Source organism: Mytilus galloprovincialis, chromosome 13 (genome assembly GCF_965363235.1).
Source record: "Mytilus galloprovincialis chromosome 13, xbMytGall1.hap1.1, whole genome shotgun sequence".
Taxonomy (NCBI): domain Eukaryota; kingdom Metazoa; phylum Mollusca; class Bivalvia; order Mytilida; family Mytilidae; genus Mytilus; species Mytilus galloprovincialis.
This window is the reverse complement of record NC_134850.1, coordinates 66,759,097-66,764,488: the sequence shown is the minus strand read 5'-3', so window position 1 is coordinate 66,764,488 and position 5,392 is coordinate 66,759,097.

The window sequence follows — 5,392 nt, the reverse complement described above, 5'->3', positions numbered from 1 at the left end:
ACTGCTGTTCAAATCGCGTAAAATTGCTTATAAACACGGCTTAAGTCTGAGTTCTAGTGATGTTTACAACCAGCATTAAAAGAGGGTAGTCCTTGAGGAAATTCGTCTAAATGACTAAAATGACTATATATTTCATCACTTGCAATGTTAAGACGGAAAAAAACTAATGTCATATACAATGTAGTTTTTGTTTTGTTTTATTTAACATTTGCCGAATCCTTTTGTAGTGATTTGGAGTCAGTAGCGTTCTTCCTTATAACGTTTCATTTTCTCCATTTTTCTACAAGAAAAATATCTTTTTGACGGTTTATGTTCTTTTTCTCAAATGTCAAAAAACAAAGTAAGGTTAATGAATCAAAGCAAATCAAATGATTTTTTTTATATATACATTTGTATTATTAACAGCATAAAGAACCTGCAAAACAATGTTTATAACATGTAATACATAAAAAGTGAAAATTATCATAAACAGTAAAAGCAAAGTATGATTAATATAAAAGCTAATAGGTACGAGAAAAAATTGATATTCATGTTGTATTTTCATTTGATTTTTAATTCAGAAATGGATACATTCTTATGCACTTAATGTTTTCGCTAGCGAGTAGTCTTTGTTCAAATTGCGGAACAGTGTTTAGCAGTAACACAACCACCGCTTCATCTTCATACGTTTTATAAAAAATACTTGACCGATATGATATATTTTCATTTCGACTCACTAACGATATGTTTTTACAAACTTCGACATTTAGATAACGGAATAGTCAGATAGTCGATATTTTGATGATTGTGTCCTATTCCGACTGTGAGATGTTATCCTAGTGTAGATCTATGTGTTTATAACATCAACGCATCCGTGATCTTTATAACGTACCTCTTCCTTTGTTTGTAAGATTGGCTGTATTCAAATTTGAACACCAGTAAACTACGATTGCTGCTAATATCTATCAGAATTATTAGCCCTACTCATACATCATATTTACCACCATCTTTAACACAAAGCGTAATGTTCCCTGTTGTTCGTTAAGTTTCTATTTATCTGTACTTTGTTGTATGATTTGTCGAGCAATTAATGACAGATTTGTTAGATTTCGATTAACATATGTTTCACGATTTGCCTAGGGAAATTGCACTCTATAACTGCTTTGAATTTGTGTACAACACTTGCATGAGATCAATGTGACAAAGATGAATTACAGCAAAACAAAAAACCTACTAGAAAACTGTTTTTCATGTTGGTGTTTTAATTTTGTGTCGCATAGATAAATTGATATATACTATATATATTTCCTGCACAAATGCGTTGTCAACTTTTATGCATTAAATCAAAATAACCAAAAAGCAGACAATATAATATGGAACTCATAGAGGCATGTAAATATGAGCAAAAAAAAAAACCAACAAAACATGATGAGATCAATTTGGAATAAACACATTTAGTTAAATTGATATACGATCGAATCGAATATCTGACAAATATGAACACTTTGAGCTATTGACATTCGATTTCCTCTGACCCAAACACACAATATTCATTACAACTCACTAGCGATATGTTTTTTTAAAAATGTTTAGATAATGGGATAGTCAAATAGTCGATATTTGGATAATGGAATAGTCAAATAGTCGATGTGTAGATAACGGAATAGTCAAATAGTCGATAAAATAGATATATAGATATATAGTATATATATATTTCCTGCACAAATGCGTTGTCAACTTTTATGCATTACATCAAAATACTCAAAAGCAGACAACCAATATGATATGGAACACATTGAGGCATGTAAAATGAGCAACGTTTTAAAAAAAACCCATGTTGAGATCAATTTGGAATGAACACGTTTAGTTAGATTGATATACGATCGAATCGAATATCTGACAAATATGAACACTTTAAACTATTGACATTCGTTTTTCTCTGATCCAAACACACCACTGTCTAAACTATTTGGTCCACTAAGTTTCGGTTTTGTCTCTGATTTTCCACCATAGCTTTTGCAGCTGTTATAAGTTCCTCTAATTTCGTGATTATAATACTCTAAATCGCTGACAATGCTGTCATTACTTGTACTGCCAGCATCTAAAGCTGTAATGAAAGTATAAATATTATAATATTTCTGTTGTACATGTTCAATTAAATAACTGATGTCTTAAGCTTAAGATATATTGTAGTATTTCTGTTATGTATGTATTACAAATATTTTAAGCAGTAGGGAGAGTATATCTATTGTAAAATTTCTGTTTTTTGTGTTCAATTATTACTGCTGCCTAAAGCTGTAAAAAAATAAACCTATTGTAATATCTCTGTTATATATGCACAAGTTAACGACTGTTTAAGCTGTAATGAGAGTAAATCTATTGTAATATGTATGTTATATATGTATTACAAATAGCTTAAGCTGTAGGAGGGAGAGTATATCTATTGTAAAACTGTTATATTAGTATAAGTATTACTACTGTCTTTAGCTGTAAGGAAATGAGATGTATTGTAATATTTAGAGAATATATGAGCATGTTTTACTGTAAAGAAACTATATCCATTGTAAAATGTTTGGTTTTATTTGTATTGCGACAGTCATATGATGGAAAGAAATAATATTAGTCGTAATATTTCTGTCAAATGTACATATGCGAAAAATCTAAAACAGATTTATTAGCTAGTAGACAATTGTTATTCTTGAATTTAATTAAGCCATCTAAGTCCACAAAATTTACATTATTTAAGTTGTTATGGGATAAAAGCTAGCCAATTTATTTTCATCTGACAAAACACATGTTATAGTACTCATATGCTAGTCAATAGGCATGCAAGTCTCTGCTTAAACGTTAGGTCTCCTAGGTAGCACAATACAAAGATTTCATAACTCCAACTCCCAAGTTTTAAAATGCTGTAACTTTCGTAATAATGCTTGAAAATTTATAAAAGTGGTAGTTTTGGATAGCTAACAGATTACTCGTTCAAATTAATGCAATGTTAGTATTATGCAACAATTATGTACTAACCAATTATAACGTTAACTGTGTCTATGTTGTTCCTTTGGCCAGTATCTACAAATGGGTGTCTCAGATTTCAGGTAGAATGTATAGGACAAATTTTACACCTAATTAAACATTTTCTTCTTTTATGTGGTTAGGATGTTTACACTAATTATAGATTTATGAGAGAATGGAATCCCATAGGGACAATTTGAGACACCCCTTTGAAGCCCATGATGTGTTGATTAAGATTTCGTTAAAATTTTCTGTATAGTTAAAGAAATGATAGAGCTAAATTCATTCAAGTGAACTGACCAAGATTTTGCCACTAATTACATAATAATTGATTACATAATGATTACATAATAAAAATATTGCACTCATATGAAAGATTAATCTTTTATCTATCTATATATACCTCTTTTATTATTTTTTATGCATTCATAAGAAAGTTACAGCATTTTAAAGGTTTGTGATTGGAAGTAAAAAAACTCTTTGTTATTTTGCTACCTTAATGTGAATGACACAGTATACCACAATGGACTTTTATTTTGTCTACTAAAATGTCAGTAAGTAAAACGATCTGACATCTTGCACATATAAAAAACTTACATATTGATAATGCCCCCTCTTTCTCTGCTCTGTCATATATATAGTTCCACATATTTTAGATTTGACAAACAATGATGCTGATATACAACTTGTAACACTTGTAACACTGTTTGTAAGATACAAATGATGCCTTTGCCTGACCATATTAATCTCTTAGATGTGCTTAGTTTTAAATTTTAATGTGTTTGAGCATTTGATTTTGCAATTTGTAAAAGGACTTATCGTAATTATTTCCCTGGAATCGATATTTTGTTCTTGTGTTACTTTTTAATATTGAATTTGTGTGGATTATGAGTGATACCGAGTAATCATTATATACCTGATAAAAGAATTGCACTTGGTATTATGCGTGTTTAAATCATTACTGAGGATAAACACATACTTAAATGTTGATAAAAGAGCAATTTAAGATAGACACTTATGTACTGACATACATACCAGATTTATTCATTGGGATGTACTCCCCAGACGCCAATGGATAAGACTTTGTCGTATCTACAAATATAGATTTTACTTGAATTTATGTTACTGATATCGAGAGTTATCATTCTTACTACGCATATATTGTGTCTTATTGGATATGTTCTACGGTGCACGCAATTACTTTGTGAGATTGCCAATCATAAACATAAGATCCCTACTCACATAGAGCTGATTAATTTCCATATGCACGGTTTTAACACATCTTAATTGTACATATCAGTTTACTGAAAAGTGTAGCGATTGGGATACCAAGTCGAATATGGTTGATTTAAGGTAGATCATGGGTATATGTTTCCCCGAGATAGAGTTTCTTATTCTTAGCCAAAAAGAAGATATTACTGTGCTCTTTTTCAAAATATATTAACAGGATGGGTGACCGTGTTATTTTTCAAGCTATAAGTAGTTGAAAATTGCCTAAATTTACTTAGAATGGTCATGAAAAACACATTTTTGTGCATAAAAAATATCTATGTGCTAGAATTTTGAAATTAATTGTAAAAAAATAGGTTATATAATATGATTTAAGAAAATAAAAAGAAAAACTGGTGTAACCGAACTTGTTTCTTGCTACAAGTAAAAATAAAAATAAAAAAAATACCTATTAGTTCTTTATAAATTTGTTACCAAAAGAGTTATCTCTCCTTAAATGACTTAGTTGAAAAAATCAATTCTTAAACAAATGTTTGGTATTTGTTTAAATATTTTGAATAGTGCAATAAATCAAATTGCACATCAGTCTACAAATTTGCAGATTTGGGCAAATAATTATACTGATAATTAACTGCAATAGCACAAACCAAGATGGCTGTATAACATGAATCTACATTAAGAACGAAACTCACTGATGAGTCTTGTGTAGAAGAAACGCGCGTCTGGCGTACTAAATTATAATCCTGTTCTTTTGATAACTATTTACACCACTGGGTTGATGCCACTGCTGATGAACGTTTCGTCCCGAGAGTATCACCAGCTCAGTAGTCCGCACTTCGGTGTTGACATGAATATCAATTATGTGGTCATTTTTATGAATTTCCTGTTTACAAAACTTTGAATTTTTCGAAAAACTAAGCATTTTCTTGTCCCAGGAATAGATTACCTTAGCCGTATTTGGCATAATTTTTTGGAATTTAGGATCCTCAATACTCTTCAACTTTGTACTTGTTTGGCTTTATAACTATTTTGATATGAGCGTCACTGATGAGTCTTGTGTAGACGAAACGCGCGTCTGGCGTTCGAAATTATAGTCCTGGTACTTTTGATAACTATTAACTTTGACTTCAATCAGTTCGTCAAAGGGAAATATCCTGAATCTTAATCATGT